General features: G+C 29.6%; 1 pseudogene; it reads left to right on the top strand.

The window, feature by feature from the left end:
- Window positions 1–720: 720 nt before the first annotated feature.
- Window positions 721–3,192, top strand: LOC129303956 (3-ketoacyl-CoA synthase 2-like; annotated as a pseudogene).
- The last annotated feature ends 16,143 nt before the right edge of the window (window positions 3,193–19,335 follow it).

Here is a 19,335-nt window from a genome sequence, read left to right as displayed (position 1 = left end):
ACAGTGCTCATTCACGATGAACACCAAAGACAATACGGATTTAATGTTAAAATTGTTTATAATTTTTATATTAAGATTTTAATATTAATAAACATAATAAAAAATTTATTTAAATGAATGGTAGATATTATTTTAAAGTGAAATAGAAGGGTCAGAGAACCACGCACATGCGTAGGCCAGTTTTTTTCCAACTTGCTCACGTCGTTTTAAGAGCATTGATGTTTCCTAAGAGAACTAGACATGAATGAGAAATATTATCCCACCGAAAGTATGTCTGGTTGAGGCAAGGAAGGACATAGAGACCAATTTTTTTATTAACTTTATTTTACATGAAACAATGCAAAAGAAGAAAAAGACTAATAATTGACATGCAATTAGACTTGTTTTAATCAGTACGTTAAACCAAAAAAAAAAATACATGAATAAAGTGGACCCCATGCAGGGGGCGGAACCAAGATTTAACAATGATAAGGGGGTTGAGATTAAGAAACATATATAGTACAAAAACTTTCATAAATTTTGGAGGGGTGGAAATATCTAACCTTCGTATAGTATTAAAAAAATTAAAAACTTGAGTGGCCATGACCCCTGCCACCTCCCTCCGCCCCTAACCCCATGCCTTTATTTATGTTAAAACCTCACGAAGCTTGAACCAATAACCTTGTTTTTTGCCTATTTAAAGCCAAACATATAGAGACATTGTGTGTACCACTGCCTAGAGCAAGCCCTCAACATGATCAACCTATTGCTCATGTTGTTTTTAGTAGCAGCTTCAGCCTCTGCTTGGCTTCATGAGTTCAAATATCTTCATCCATTTCTCATGTTATCTCGCTTCGCTGGATTCTTCCTCCTAGCCCTATCCCTAACCATTTTTCATCACTTGAAGAGACAAACAAGCAAAGTATACTTAGTAGACTTTGCTTGCTGCAAACCAAACGATTCTTGTGCTATCACCAATGATATGTTGGTGGAAAAATCAAAGAGCGTTGGAGTTTTCTCAAAAGAGAACTTGAAATGAATCAGGAAAATTGTTGACAGGTCTGGTTTGGGACCTAAGACGTATATCTCCCAAGCTATAATGCAGAATAACCCACCAAAAGTATGTCTGGCTGAGGCAAGAAAGGAGGCAGAGACCGTACTTTTGAAAGCCGTTGATGAACTTTTGGAGAAAACGTGGGTCCAACCTAGGGATATAGGAATTCTTGTTGTCAATAGTGGTACATTTTGTCCGTCACCATCTTTGTGTGACATGATTGTGAATCGATAAAACTCAGACACGACATCTTGTGCTACAATCTTAGCGGTATGGGCTGCAGTGCTGGACTTCTTGCTATTGACTTGGTCATCCGCCTCCTCCAGGTTCTTCACTATTTATTCCAAGCGAAAAAAGTTAGCGTAAAAATCAACTAGGCTAGTCGGTACGTAGAATATTCAAACAACTTGATTATTAAAAAGAAAAGCATGCACTTCCTTACTGTTGAATCTATTAATGATAAAAATTTTAACCACAGAACATAATTGGAAGTTAGTGAGAACAAATTTACAGAGCGTGAGAGAGGTAAGTTTAAGTTGGATTATTAATGTAAAAGGTAAATTCAAATATTATTTTTTAGCAAAAATAAGTATTAAATCAAAGTTTAAATGAATTTTAAATATGTTTTTATTTTTAAAAAATCAATCATTCATTAATAATTTTATAAACTACGGAAAACTAATTCAAATTCAAGAAAGTATGATTTTGTTGTGTTTGTCCATCCATTATTATTTTTTGTGTTTTGATGATAGATTGTATTCATAAGGTGCATTTTGTTTTCTTTTGTTGGCTTTAACTATTTAGTGGTTGTATACTAATTTTTTTATTAACAAAATATCTCTTTTGAAAAAAATAACTTTTTAATCAATTATTATTTTTCTCCATCTATTTTTAATAATGTGAGATTTTTTTTTTGGATTGAGGGTGATTTTAAATCATTTTCAATCAAAAAATTCCTCTCTTTTTGGGGAAAAAAAGGACTTTTTACCTCTTTTTTTTAAGAAAAAGTGATGCAGAAATTCTTATTAGGTGAATAATTCAATTTTTTATGTTTATGTCCCCCAATAATAACGTGAAAAATCCTCCAAAATTAAAGTGACGTCAAAAGTGTTTTTTGTAGTAGTATATAAAGGTTATTAATTATCGATATTAATAATTTAGATTAAAAGGGAAAAACTAGATTAGTGTCACATATTAATAATTTTGGATGCTATCTAATCCATATTCCTTTATATCTTGTTACAACAGTCACACCCTAACTCATACGCCATAGTGCTGAGCACTGAAATTACAAACACGGGGACGTACTTGGGAAACAACCCTTCAATGCTCCTCATCAATTGTCTCTTTCGCATGGGTGCTTCTGCTTCTCTTCTCTCCAACCATCCTTCAGATCGTCATCGTTCAAAGTACCAAATCATCCACACACTTCGCACCCACATGGCTTCCGATGACAGAAGCTACAACTGCGTCCATCAAAAAGAAGATGAGCAACAACAAATTGGTGTCGCCATCTCAAAAGACCTCATGAACGTTGCAGGTCAAGCCCTCAAGTCTCACATCACATTTCTGGCCCCACTGGTCCTTCCTCTCTCAGAGAAACTCAAGTTTCTCGTAACTTTTGTGGGAAGGAAGGTTCTGAGATTGAAGATTGAAGTTCATGTTCCCAACTTCAAGTTGGCTTTTGATCATTTTTGCATTCACACTGGAGGAAGGGCAGTGGTGGAGACGATGCAGAAGAGTCTTGATCTTCAAGACTGGGACATCGAACCATCAAGAATGACACTGTATAGGTTTGGGAATACATCTTCGAGCTCTGTGTGGTATGAATTGGCTTACTGTGAAGCCAAAGGAAGGATCAAGAAAGGTGACAGAATCTGGCAATTGGCATTTGGGTCGGGATTCAAGTGTAACAGTGCAGTGTGGGTTGCATTGGACAATGTTGAAGCAGGTTCAGTGAAGAATCCATGGAGGGATGAGATTCATGAATTTGCTGCTAATTAACGTTGTTGCTTCTCATTAGAATATATATGTCGGCTAATACTGGAAAGTTTAATTTGGCTTTATCATATGCATTCCTATATGGTTACTCGATGAGTTGTGTCATGACAAATTAAATGTTCAACAGTTTGTGGCATAAAATAATATAGCTTGTGGCTTCGATGGATGTCGGGCAGAAAAATAAAAAATTGATCATCGTTGAAAATCTGTACTTAAATTGGGAACTTCCTTCAAATTAAAAGATTTGTGATTCCTCAATTAGCTGCAAATTGAGCTTCAAGTTACTATCACTTCCTATTCGAAGCACGGTCAAATATTAAATGTAAATATATCCTCTAACAAAGATTCAAACATTTAAGGAACTAGTCCATTTTGGTAGACCCTATCCCAATTGGTTGAATTTCAACATAATCTTGTTACATTCAAAGTTAATAAAAAATTCTTTAAAAAATTTAATAAAATATTTGTGACTTAATTTTTAAAAATATCATTGTCTTTTCATTCATTACAAAAAGAATCATAGGATTAGCGACAAAAATTTTCATCATTGTCACAAATTTCCAGAAGACCCATCTCCTCATACATCTTTACTTCAAATGTTTCTTGCTCAAGGTCAACCTCAAACTCACAATATCACACTATTTAGTGTTTTACTGTTGACCTTATTGTTAGTTGAATCGAAAAAATCTACGTTATTTAATTGAGAAATTAAATATATTCATTTAATTGAGATGGAGACTTTTACATCCTCCGTACTGATCTTAAAAAATTAGAAAGAGATAGATACCTAACTTTAAGATAATTCCACATTTATGGCTTGGATGATTGACAGTTGAAGGATTGAAAACATGGTGGGAAAGGATCTTCATTTTCTTTAACTTGTTTAGAAGCATTTCCGAAAAAATTACAAAAGATTTTGACACTTAACTAATTAATTTTTACTATTTTTAATCGATATAAAATAATTAAATTAGTGCGTAGGAAGCATTAAATTATCAGGAGGCCAGCTTGAAAGTCAATGTCAACGGTTCTTTCATGAGATCAATTCATTGAGTTTTATTATAATCCTTTATATTTTCTCTAGCATCCTTCTCTCGGACCTTAGAAGTCTACCTTTCCACACAAACAACAAACCAGGGTTCGGACACCAAGCGGCCAAGGCCCATTCCTCAAGCAGTAGAGGTTTTTTTCTCTTGTCTAGGAGACACCACGAGGCATTGATTCACGTGGAAGGAGTTATGATAATCTAAGCACAAAATTTTGACTTCAATTTCGTGCAAACATAGATGTTTTTAGGAGAGCTACCTCTTATATAGAATCGTTAATGCTTGAATCTGAGCCGATTAGATAGTTATATAAAAGAATGAGCCATTTTCTCTCTCATACAACATATTTTTTTTGCATAAAAGGACCCAAAAAATTACATATAAGTATTTTGTATGAAAATTAATATCAATTAAGTCTCTTAAATTATACATAAATACCATGAAACAAATGTTATTTCTTACCAAACAATTACATATAATATATGTTCTCTACAAAAACTATCAAGTATGTCAGAGATGTTGAGTTTCAAAAGATAATAAAGGATTCTTAGATTCTATTACCACAGTTTACCCAAATGTATAGATGTAATAAGATTGAAATAACAAGTGTTTGATTAATAAAATATGCAAGATACAAGATTGTAAAGTTTACAAAGCTAAAAATGATGCTGAAAAATGTCTAGAAATACAAACAAAATGCTAAAAATGAATATTGAGAATTGATTGTTGTTGAAGTTCTTTCTTATTGCTATTATCATATATATAGTGTGAGCAAGCCATTGTTAGCTGTTTGTAATTGTTGGCCCGTGCTTCCAAAATGTTCACCAATGAAGGTCATGATTTTACGAGATTTGAGACCCGTTGAGATTATGGTTTTGTGTGAGGCCACAATCTCGATAGATGATTCCAAGTTTTAAGGGATTCAAGGACTCATATTGACTTGGTCAAACCATTCTACCATGATGTGGACTGGGTTTGTCATTGTTAGATCTCTTATTGAGCTTAACACTTCATTCACTGGGCCCAATTGTTATTTTAGCTATTGTTCCCTTTTGAGTAGACATCATTTCAGTTGTAACCCAAACAATATCAAAATATGATTTTGGCCAAACAATTTAATTGACTACTAAGTTATTGATGGATCACGGTTGCTGAAAAAAAAAAAAAAACCTATGAATAATTTAGAGAAAGACTTATAAATTACTATCACATTATTTTAGGAACTTAATTGATATTAATTTTCTTATAAGTTATTAATTGTAATTTTTAGTCCTTTTATGCAATTTTAAGGTAATTTTTTGTAATTTTTTATCAACTAACAGTCAAAATTAAATATTTTAATGACAGGGTCCTAATATACTATTTTTAAATATTGAAGGGTAAAATTACACCACATATAACAAACCAAGATTTGTATGCCAAGCAGCCCAAGCCCATCCACAAGCCCCAGAGTTTTTTTTTTTTTTTTCCCCCTAGTAGAAGGAATTAGACAACTTAAGCTGGAAATTTCAAATTCAATTTCGAGCAAATGTAAAATATATCTTTGAAAAGCTACCTCTAACTGGAATTTTCAATGCACTGGAATTGTCAATGCTTTGAATCTAAGCCGGTTATATAAAAGATTGAGACATTTTCTCTCTCATACAGCATTTTTTTAAAAAAAAAATAAGGGGGAGAATTTCAACTTAGAACCAGGTAAGACAAATAATTATTTTTTATTTTTAAATTATAATTTTATAAGAAAATTATACAGTATATTATCTAATTTTTTCTATATTTTTGTCACAAGATAGCATCAAATAAAAAAAATTATATAGCATCACATACATAAATATATTTCATATATTATAAAATTTAAAAGTATAATTTTAAAATATCTCATTTCTTTTCTTTTTAGCTTTCTCTTCGATATCATTAGCAATTGAATTGAAAACATCTAAACTAATATCAACTTTCATAGTTACTAGTATTAAATGCAAAATTTGAATTAAAAAATTAGATTAAATAAAATATCATTCTATGAATAAATAATTTAACTATCACATGTCTAATTATTATAAACAAGTTATTTTATTGTTTAAAATATCAATTTAATTATAAAACATTTAAAAACATTAAGCTTCATAGTTACAGAAGCCATTGCAAGTTGGTCATAATCAATGTCAAAATCTACCTTTCACACATAACTTTTGTGCAAAACATTCTATCATAATTCATATATTCCTTTTATATAATTTTGAAGTAGAATTAATCTATATGTAATTTAATTAGATGTTAATTCTAATCTCTTGTGGTAGAAAGTAAAAGCTAGTCACATTCAAAATAAAAATATAGAAATACTTGTATGAGTATAATAAGGACATGAAGTTCATGCATCAAGATCTGTAGTCCATCCATGCTTCATACCTTGATAAACATAAAATTTGACTCCTATACTTTACTCGTATTTTACTATTGATTTCTATATTTTTTTATATTTTAGATCCCTACATTTTTATTTTTTAATGTTGTAAGTCCCTCTATGAAAAAAGTATAGGGACTTTGGAGGAAACTAAAAATATTAAAAAAATAAAAATATAAGAATTTAAAACACTAAAAAAGTACAAAGATCAATAGTAAAATACAAGTAAAGTACAAGAACTTAAAATTGTATTTTTCATTTTATCAATTACATGTCAACAAGTGTCAAACCCAAAATGCTGGTTTAACAATTCCAACAAAACAAAAAAACAGGCATAACAAATTACTGATGCAGATATGCCTCACTAATATGAAACAAACAACACATAAAATCCAGTAGTGTCATAATAAAGGCTGCGCAGTTAAAGTCTGCCATGAATTTTCCATGACTACTTTTGCATCACAAATTAAAGAAATCATACGAGACAATGTTTAAGTTTGGAAAGTTGAAGCCTGCCATGCATCTACATCAGAAAGACCACAAGGCATGTTTGACACATACTTATCTCCAAATATTAATAGGCACTAAGCGACTTTCAACCTATGATATTATCAGCTCAATGCCTTTCTAAATAGAAGAAAAATAAAAGAATCCCTCAATTAAGGCATAATCTTAGGACATAAATAAAGTGAGCACAAGACACACAGGGTAATTTTTTTTAAAAAAATAAACAATATGTTGCACCGATATGGCTAATCACAGCCGGGAGTTGTCAATTTAAGAGACCTAAAGCAGATATCACACAGAGCTTCACTATTTAGCTGGAAAATTGAAAGAGTGGCATTGTAAGGTTAATATACATTCGCTTTTATATTCATAAAAAAAGGATCAAAATCACTTAATAGCATTGTGTGCTTGATTCATTACTTTGGATATGACTTTGTAAAATTATGAAAATAATGCATTTCAAAGACGAAAAATCTAGCAACAGTGTCACAATCAGACAATATTAGTTGATTGTTGAACGTATTTAAACCAAATTGAATTTCCAACAACAACGGGCCATCCACGCCGAAATATTAGTTTTGCTAATAATATTACCGATGGGCACAAATCAGTTGACTCTTTATTGCTATGGAGTAATGTAATACTTTCAAAGAAGAATTTGAAATTAAAAATTTCAGCAACAATAATCTCATTCACACTTTTTTTTTGGCTAAAATATACTTTCATTCCTTTAATTTTATACAAAATTTTAGTTTGATCCTTTAATTTTATAAAGTATATTTTCATCTTTTTAATCCTAATACTGCTAGTTTCACCATAGAAAAATTTTACATTAAAATTTTAAATATTGATAAATATTTTCAAATATTAACTTATTACGTTTATTTTTTAAAAAAATAATAATTGATGCAAAAATAGTCATTTGAATTAACGATGTTAGAGTTAAAGAATTAAAAATATACTTTATAAAATTAGAGAACTAAATTAAAATCTTAAATAGAGTTAGAAAATTAAAACTATACTTTAACCCCTTATTTTTATCATTTTTGAAATTTCCATTTTCATGTTATATTTAATTTATTTGCCTTTAATTGGTTGTCTCATGCATAATCCCTATATGTGGACATTGACTGTCACTGTATGTCACTATTTATTAATTTCACAAAAATTTGTTCATGAAAAAATGATAATAAAATTGTATTGAAATAAATAAATGACAATCAAGTTTATCAAAAATATCATAATTCTTTTAAAGTCCTTTTGTACCTTTTTGATATTGATAATTTAAGTTAAATAACTAAATTACCCCTTGTTTAAGCGTGGCTCTATTTTCTCAATCAATCTTTTATTTAAACGATCACAGCTTTTATTTTGTGAATAGTAAACATTAAACAAAAAATTACAATTTCACACATGAAATTTCTTTTATGATTAATAAATAAGTTTTGAAAAATAGCATGTTCCAATCACAATTTCTATTTAAGCAATCATAGCTTTAATTATGTGAATCGAACAAATTGAATAAAAAATTATAATTTTCACATAAAATTTTTTTTATCATTTAAGCCTAATTTTTGAAAATAACTAATCATAACTTTTATTTTGTAAATAATTAAAATTAAATAAAAAATTATGTGAGATTTCTTTTATTATTGAAGCTCAAGATCTAAAAATAACTAGGCTAGTTACAACTTTTATTTAAACAATCATAATTTTTATTCTATAAATCATAAGAATTGAATAAAAAATTATAAAGTTTCATATGAACCCGTTATTTTTTTTATTTTAAAAAGGAACAATTTAATCATTTAACCTAAAATAATTATTGTCAAAAAAATACCTAAGGATGTTAGAAGAATTATAATATTTTAAGGAACCTAATTGATATTTCTATATTTTGATGGAATTTTATTGTTATATTTTTCTTTATTAATATAAAAATTAATAACTAAAAACTTATTTTTTAGTAATTATAAGGATGATGCGTTTGTGTGTATTTTTTTTCTAATTATATCCTTCTACAGGCAAATCACTTTCAGCCAACACAAATACGACTACGAAGTAATTATAATTCAACGAAGATCTCCCTCACATAGGCGCCCGGTTCCCATATTAGGGAAAAAAGTACGTGCAAGTATGAATCTGCCTTTATAGTAAATTCCATCAGAAGCCAGTGTAGAATCACAGTGATTAAAAATCTAGGTGGTGCGGCCCATTGGGAGTGTTTGTTTTTCTTTTTTTTTTTTTTTTTTTTTGGTTCAGTTTGTGGCTAGATTTGACATGGGGGAGTTATTGTGGTGTTGCCCGGGATCCGTACATTGATATTTGACTGTGTTTTTTTTATTTTGTTTGTTTACTTTTTTGTTCTTGGGTTATTGATTTGGGCTGTAAGCCTTCTCTCCTTTCTTATAATTTTTTAAATTGTGTAAATATTACCATTTAATTTTTTAATATTAAAAATAAAATTTTATTTATAATTTCAATGTGATTATAAATAAAAATTATAAAATAAAATAAATTATTTTTAATTTAATTTGCACAAAGGAATCTAAAACTGGAACACACAATTGTTTATACATTTTTTTAATACGCGTGGAGCAATAATTTCACGATAAAGTATTTTGTTTAAAATTTTTCATATAAACTGGTAAAAAATTAATAAAATACATTATATTTTTAAAATTGGTTTTATGACATCATTTAACATTTTTTTTTATTCATGTACTTTCTGCATTACATTTTAATGTGTATGGACAATTTAACAAATTGTTATCTTGAGTTTAACTTGCATGAAGTAAAATATTTGCAATGTATAGAGAAAACAAAATTTTTTTATATAGTGGGAAAGAATGAAACTCTAAAGCAAAATGTATGTATAAAATTTAAATTTGCTTGGGGTCTAATATATAGACTAAAATAAATTATTTTATATATTTGAGTATAATTGAATAATAAATTTTAAAACAAAATAAATTATTTATTGTTTTTAACCAGATATTTTTTATTTCTATATTCTAATAACTACATAACTTTTTATATGCTAATAGAAATAAAAATATATAATTTATTACAGTTAATAAAGACATTAAAAATACAGCTATTTTATCAATCCTTTAAAAAAATAATAAAATTTAAATTTTACCTTTAACCCTTAAATGGTATGAATCAATGCTCCCGCGCATCGGGCAAGCTCTAAAATCTATTTAGTCTATTGCAAAAGCCATTGAGTGAAGTAATGTAGTTCTACAGTGCTCCGAAACCTTTTTTTAATTTATTATACATATATATATCTATATAGGAAACTTTATAAAATTATATTTTAAAGTAAAATTAAAAATGTTTATTATGATTATTTAGTATTAAAATTGTATTTTCATACAAAATTATTTAAATTTTAAGAAAATATTTTCTAATAATAACGTATTAATATAATTTTATCGCTATGTTTTTTGGTTCAATGACCTATTAGAGGTTCTGGAATGCATTTGGAATATTATCAAATTATTTTTATATTTTTAATATGTTCCAAACAATAAATTCTAAAATAATATGTATGAGAATAAAATAAATTATTTTTTATATTTTTAACGTATTTAGACAATTCTATTTTAATTTTTCCCGTGTATCGTACAGGCATAAAATATAGTTAGGATATATAATACAAATCACTTTTATGTGTAAGAATGTTAATACCTATAACAAATATCTTATCATGATTTAGGGTGTGTTTGAATATTCATTAAGTAAAATTGATTAACATGATTAAATTTGAATATAACTCAATATGTTATGTGGTATAATACATGTTAAAATCAATTATAAACATAAAATTATGATTTTCTTAAAGATATCTGAAAAATCTATCTACATATGGCCGAAATTAATTATGAATTTAAAATCATAGTTTTCTTAAAATTGATTAATAAGATTGAAAAGTATAATAGAAAAGCATGATTGAAAATCAGGTAAAAATCATGATTTTAAAAAATATATCCAAATACCATATTGAACATGATATTCTTAAAAAAATGCTTTATAATAATAAATAGAGGCAGTATTTTGCTATGGAATAATACTTTAAAAGAAGAGAATTCAAATTAAAATTTCAACAACAATATTCTCATTCACACTTTTTATTTCTATCAATCACGAAATGCTACCTAAGCTCTTTCTCGATTTGGTATTTTTCATGGTATCAAAAATTGATCTCTTTTGGTAAAAAGAAAAAGAGAAAAAATAGAAATGGATTTCAGTCATTCATTACAAAAAAATTGCATGTAATGTTATGTCTATTTTATTCTTTCATGATTATTGTTTGAACGAAAAGATCATACGGAAGGTGGTCTTACCACTTGCAACTAAAGTTAGGGAATGGGAGAAATACTTGGCTGGAAGGGCCACCCAAAGTCATCAAGGTCCTAAGGTCTACTGCATATTAGTTATCTAGCATGGAAGGAGAACTTCATAAGAGAGTGATCAATGATAAATACTTAAAGAAATAATTTTTAAACATTCATTATATAGGGCCAAGAGCTCTAAAAGGAGGTTTAGAGTTTGCTCACATGCCAAACTAAAAGCAGTAAATATAAATTCAAAGTTTTTGGCCTCCCGACTAAACAAAACCTATATATAACATAAATACCTTGATCAAGGGGATGGGAGGATGTCAAAGTTAGTATCAAGGAGGGTGGCCTAAAGGTTCACCAGAGTTGTCTTCTTGACTCTCACTGAAGTTAGCTTAAACTACCAACGATGCCCCTACTTTGATTGACTTGCTATCAACTTATTAAAGTCTTTAAGCTGTAGTAATGCATTTGTTGCAATGTGCTTAGCTCATTCCTCTAAAGCACCATGGCATTATGCAGGGTATGACTTTGAGTAAGTGCTTTGCATGCTTGAGCCAATTGTGCCTATAGTGATCTTTGAGGCCTCAATCTTGGTGGCACACCTCTGCTTCTCTTCATAGGTTCCTCACATTGATACCTTAGCCTCCTCAACCATTATGAAGAGTGCCTTTTGTCACTCCTCAACCCCTTCTACTTGACTCGCTGCACTACCAGAGCCTCAATCTTTGCAACACTAATTGGTAGTCACAAAAATACTTGAAAGCATTAGCCTCAAGCTCTTGCAAACTTATTTCACATAACTTCGAAAGAAGTAATATCAAAAGTGGCTAGCTATTAGATCTACTTAGGCCTCATCTTATCAAGAAATTGGTCGGCCTTTTAGTGCTCACCATCATGATGTCTCAAGTATTTAGAGTACTTGGACGTTCATTGAATTTTGCTATAAATTCTTTCTCATTCATGTTTTCTTATTGGAGCCCATAGAACTCGAACTCCTTCAGTTTTAAAGGAAGCAAGAAAGTAATGAGAAAATAATTGCCTCTTGAACTCTTTCCACGTCTGAAGTGAGCCATTTATTAGCTTCACACATTCCCACTACTACTTTGCTACGTCTTCCAACATAAAAGTGGCAAGTAAAACCCTATGTTCTGTCATACAAGACATGATTGAGAAAATGGTCTCAAGTTTGTCAATCCATTTCAATGCCAAATCTATGGTGCTCTTAAACTCACTCCTCTTAGGTTGCATTGTTCATATCAACCTTTCTAGTATACTCTCCTTGAAATACTCCTCATTCTCATAACCATGCACATCACCATGCATATCATCATAGACTTTTTCATGCTCACCACTAGCCTTCTTCACAATCTTATTGCTTTCCCTAGGTCTCTTCCTAAGGATTTTATCATGCTCATCTATCTTTTTTTAGATATCCCTTATCATTTGACTCAATTCTTCTAGGAAATCATTATTGTTGCCTTGTTAAGGCTCTGATTGTTCTCGTCATTGTTCTTGATTCATCAGTCTTTGTTCTTATTTGACTAATATTACTTGTTAACCCATCGAAAATACTTGCTCTAGTCTTTGGACATTTTCCTAAACATTGCCAATGTTAGCTGGTCATGTTTGCACCATATTCTCCCCTCCTATGGATAGAAGCAATTTTAAAAAGAAAAGAGAGTTAGCACTAACTCGATAAGGGGAAACAATATGTGTAATATGATATTGCCAACTCTACATGTAAGGTACAATTATATGTCAAACACAAACCACAAATCAGAATCAAGAAATCGATACCAAGTTGTAAGGTCACCCTTATTAATCCTTACTTAACACCAAAATCAAGGTAATCATCGAACTAAACAAGTAGATTACTAAGTTTGTAATATTTTCATAAATGGAATCTTACATTTTCAATGTTATAAAAATGCTTAAATATCATTTAGGAAACTAAAATTAAAGTAAAATATCATTATAGAAGCATGGGATACCAAAAAGGTTTAAAGCATGTGCATTTTTTAGGAAAATAGTACAACAGTGTAAAAATAGGGTGTGTGTTGCAGCATACATTCTGTGCATTGTGGCACTCTCCATTCTGTGTCATGTATCGTAGTGCATTGCACAACTTAACAAATTTTGCTGCTATCATTTGACAATAGCAAGGGCAAATTTTTGGCACACCTTAATTCTCTATTCGACGTCTAATTGAGACGATTTAAGTGTTTATAAAGAGCTCTTTTCAAACACTAGCTAATAGCACAAGTTTTACTCCTAAAAGATTTCACACAACGAAGTTGAACACCCAAACATATTTTACCTACTTTTCACAACACAAAGGTGTCCAAAACCCAAATTCATATGCCAAAGCTACTATTATCACCTAAAATATCCTCAATAGACATAGAACAACATGTGCAATGCACTACATACATAAAGTAACAACCAAATCTCTTTTCAAGCCTTAACCCCTCAATATAAAAAACAATATAGGAGGTCAAACATTTGCATTAAATCAATATTTATGCAATATAAGGAAATGCATGTCATCCTTATACTTGTACTATTATTTTGGCCTTATATAAATCAATACAAAGCATACAGATAACCTCAAGGCCCAAAACACCACAACCTCAATCATATACAAATTAATGCAGGTATAAATTCAACAATGACCCTAGTTGGAAATATCTCATAAATTACACAAAATAATATGAGGTTAAGGGGCTTTACAGTAGGAACATCACAATTCCTAAGCCTCCAAAGTATTTTTCTTATCCACACATGAGCTAGAGCCTATAAATATTAAGAGAAAGAAGGACAAGTATAACCGCTCAGTAATCAGAGTACGTCTAATCTATGCAATTGTATATCAATTGACATTAACATAACTACATAAGTAATATGATCATATAGACACATAAACACATTTATTTCATATTACGTATGTACCGAATCATCATATATCTTACAAACACATTATAGTTCTCATTGCCATAACACTAACAACCATATGACAATGGCATCTGAATAATCACTACTTGCCACAAACTTAACAACCATGTGACACATTAGATAATATGCATTATCAATTCCTCCTTATTTCCTTTGGCTAAAACCGTGTGCTATAATTTAAATAGGACTCCATTCATGTGAATGGCTACCTAAGCTCACCAATTATGAGAAGTAACTTGGTCAAAGATCGCTACACTCACTCTTGGACCATGACTTTTCCCATTCTCGAACCCCTGTTGTAAAACCCTTAGCTAATCTCCTCAACAAATAGGTGGAGATAGCTAGGTTTGAGTCCTTTAACAAATAATAGGACAATCTTTGGACAAATAGTGGGACAATGCTAGCCTTCATTTACTAAAAGGTGGCTATAAAATACCATGTGGATTTATCTACTCCTCTCCCTAGACAAACTCTTGCAAATACAATTATTCAATGAATCATGCTCACTTATTTCAATACACATGTATAATAGCAAGCATATTATTTTCAATACAATAACAGGCTACTATATGTGAGCATCACATATCTCACACATTTGTCGTCCTCATTCTCATGTACTTGTTGGATAGGGAGGCACAATGGAAAATTAAAATTTTAAAATTTCTATCTTGATGTGGATCGAATGAAATTATTTTAGTCAAGGTGAAAAGAAAAGTTACCTTTTCTTTTCATGCTTCACGTGTGTTCTCTTCAAGAGTCTAGATCTTAAGAGATGATAACGTAGATCTACTCCCTCTATCCGTATCTACATGAACAATTCTTTAACTTAAACAGCATGCTAACATTCTCAACGTCCGTCTTTCTTTAAACACTGGTTTGTCTTTCCTTAGGGTGTTTCATAGCTCTTAAAGTGTTTGGCCGTTAGAACTTTTCTAACTCTCTCTTATAAGTACACCCCCTCCTATAACATATATATATATATATATATATTAGGGTTTTTTTCTTCCTTTAATAAGCCAACAAAAATTTAATTAAATTTATCTCATAAATTTAATCCATGATATTATATCTAATTCAAATTTATCTTATAAATTTAAATTATAAAAATAACATGATAATCTCTCATATCATGTTAGTTATTAAATTTAATCTATCATATAAAATTAAATCTAAAACTAACACAATATAATAAAATATAATATAATATATTAGATATACATATTATATTTTACATATATGTATACATGAAATTACACATATATGCATATATCTATATATATTTCAATATATATATATATATATTATATTATATTTTGAATTTTATATATATCATAAACAAAATTATACAAACCTGAATATATATATTTCAAATATATATAATTATATTTTATATTTTATATTTCATATATATATATATATGAATATGATAAATATTCATATATATATATATATAATTCGTTCACCCTATATTACATTCATTGAATCTAGACATATTTCATATTCAATGAACTTGGATATTATAGCTCAAATTGGGTTATTCTTATGTGCAATCCTATAGGTCCATATGAAATTGACAGTAGACTAATTACGCTATTAACCCATAAGTCACAAGTGGCGTTTAGCAAGACAATGTAACTGCCCCATTTATATAGGAATCGATGATCCGATACAACTATCATATAACCATATTTCTTTTGTCATATAATACTTTGATTAAGCATGAGATATGAAATTGTCATTCTACTTTACCTGACTAATACTTTTTTGATCTCTAAGTGGACTGAGATAACAATGAAAAAATCATTTCCATTATAGTATAGCCATATATTTTCTAAGTCTTACTCATTGAGAGGCCTAATAATATCTCTTAATTAATATGAGGGACAAATTCTGTCTTGACTACTCATATTCTTTTGTATGAATATCACTAAATTCAATCATAGCCTTTATAATTACTCAATCAAATGTGACTTCTGACTAGGTCAAAGTTTAATGATCATCATGTAGGAATCCTAAGTTTAGTGATATAGTTACATATGAGATAAGCTTATGACTTGTACCATACAGCCTTCTCATAGCGTATCAATCCAGCACCTTGTACTCTTTCAAGTGTCTACGACTTTGATTTATATCTCTATAATTAATCAAAGTCATACTAGTATTGTTTCATATATGATCCCTCGTAGATGACCGACTAGGGATATTTAGGATAATCATTATAATTTGTCCAAGGATACAGTTATTAATAGGCAAAAAGTGTATGACTGAAGGACTCTCAACACTCTACTAAACTTACACAACACTTATCTAGCAGAAACACTAATCCTATCCCTGTGTCAGCCAATTTTGCCTAGCACGGACTACCTTTCCTGTGCAAACTAAGCTTTTTAGGCTAGTTTCACATTTGTATTTTCTTCTCTATCCTCACGGAGCACCCAATTGTACTCATTTTATTAGTGATACCATTGAGCTTTATGCTCAGCATGACACATTATTTTACTATTCTTGCACGTACTTGACTCTATAAAAAAAATTGTGATAAAGGACCTTAAAAACCTAATTAATTGTCTAATTGCAACTCTTTTACGGACCCACCCCTTTAGCATGTGTGGCACACACCCTAAGGGTTATGATTCTTTGACCCTACCCCTAAAAATCAAGCCAATAATTATTAAATAAATTATTTTATTATTTTAATTCAGAACAAAAAAATCACTCAAAAATTATATATTTTATATTTCATTTTTTCTAATTCATTTTGTGTTGTACATGAAAATAGTTCTTTTTTTTCATATACTCTTGGTATTTTGTCATGAGTCCCTAATGTTAGATGGGAAGGGGAAAAGGGGAAAGAGAGAAGAGAAAGGGGGAAGAGAGAGAAAGAAGAAGGAAAAAATGCTGAAATTCAAATTTCTTATTCAATAATGTTAAAAAACTGAACACAAATGAAAAATCTAGCTCTATTTATAGAGCTCTAAAAATAGTAAAATAATAATAATTTAAATTCAAATCTCAAATCCCAAATCTAAATATAATCTTAAAGATACTAATGTCTAAGATAATAATAAAATAAATAATAAATTATGATTCTAATGGATAAATATCCTTATTTAAATATTCATAATGGATAATCCTAATATCTTAGATAAATTCTATTTATCTTAATTAATCATTATCCCATTTTCTATCATTTCTTCCTCATTAGAAGGACTTGTCTCTCGATGAGTTAAAATTGAGGCACAAATTAGTTGAGGAGGGTCGGGTAGGATAAAATATTAGCTAGGTGCATTGATCTGGAAATCCTTTCTAGCAGGTGAGGTAGTGATGGAGTAAGTCATGTGGAAGATGAACTTGATTATAAGAAAATTTTGGGAACGTTTTCCAATAGATAAGATACTGTTGAAGCTTCTCATTTTCTTGGCAGGTATAGCTTGTCGATGAAGTGAATTGATAGCAAGGCAAGTTTGTTTCTAGCTAATCATAGTTTGAAAAGGTGCCATTTGTACAGGAAGTAGAGGAACTTCTAATGGAGTCTATGGAGGTAAAGGTGTTGGGGCAGACAAACAATTTTCATGATTAGGCTTCATAAGAGTTATAATAGACCTCTTTGATTCTAGTATTGGAGTTTCAACATCTATTTGCTCACTAGGCAGATTTTGGTTACTCAGTGACTCCATCATCTATTGAAATTCTTTATTTTTGTAGTTATACATATACCTTCTTGAATTTAACATTTCAATTTAGTGTTGGATTCAGCATTGCGACATTTGACTTCAACTATTCACCTTTCTAATTTAGCATCAAAACTTTTATCCTCAATAGTCTGTCATGCATATTCAACCCTGCAACGTGCTCCATAACGATACCATTGGTCATATACATACCAGTATTGTTGTCATTCTTCAATTATTTTCTTTTGGTAGCCTTCATTATATTATGGATGCCCAAAAAATTGAGGTGGGTGCCATAATAATTTTATCACTTCCTGCATGGGCATTCATGGTAATATCCCATATAAAATTATGAATATACAAATTGAAAATTATCTTTCAAATATTTTATATGATGATATATGGTTTTAGGGAAGATTTGAATTACTTTAAGGATCTCAACTAGAAAAGCAACATAGGGAAGGAAGGTGAAACTAGGTTCTGGTACTAAATTGATGTAAAACGGGAAGGGAGAAAGAGGAAAGAGAGAAGAGCAAGGGGAAATGGAGAGAAAGAAGAAGGGAAGGCTGAAACTCTCGGAATCTCTTATTCAATAATATTTAAAAGTTAAATACAAATGAAAAACCTAACTCTATTCAATAATACTAAAAAAAAAAATCACATAAACCATGGGTTGATGACCTACAGTTTTTTTAGAAACAAAGCCACGTTTTTTTTTTTGACAAAATTATGGCTTTTGCTATAGTTTTTGTAAAAACAGTGTCTTTCGTATGGCATTATAAATTCCGTCACTCCTTTCAATTTTTACTTTCGCGCTCTCTCTTGGCAGACAAGGTAGGCTGCTGGCTTGTTTTTGTTTTTTGTTTTTCTTTTTTGTATCTTATTTTTTTAAATTATGTTTTTGTATTTAATATTTTGATTATATATTTTTATGTAGCTAAAAAATTTTATAATCAGCTGCTAATATGTGGCATTTCACTAGGCACTTGAAGCAAGAATATTTCTTTTATTTAATGTTATGTTATTAATCCATTTATAGTTAAATGCTTGACTGTGTAGCATACCATGTATAGCATTTAGTTCAATTTTTAAATAATTTTATATTGTCAATGTATGGAATAAATTATTGGTTGAATATCTGACTTTGTAGGATGAAATATGACATGAATTTATGTAGAGGTATTTTATTAGTTTTAAATGTCTTTTTAACTTTTTATGCTATATATGTATTAGAATAAATTAAATGTTAAATTAATGTTTAAATTGAATTTTTTATGCTCTGCATGTTTAAACATAAGTTAAATTTATAATGTTAAATTTATGCTTTGCATGTTGAGATTTTTATTTTTACTTTGTTTATATTTATTTAAGTATTGAA

This window comes from Prosopis cineraria, unplaced genomic scaffold (genome assembly GCF_029017545.1).
Source record: "Prosopis cineraria cultivar Desert tree isolate PC_DT_omini unplaced genomic scaffold, ASM2901754v1 PC2, whole genome shotgun sequence".
Classification (NCBI taxonomy): domain Eukaryota; kingdom Viridiplantae; phylum Streptophyta; class Magnoliopsida; order Fabales; family Fabaceae; genus Prosopis; species Prosopis cineraria.
Note: the sequence above shows the minus strand (reverse complement) of the source record. Positions and strands in the feature narration are given on the sequence as shown.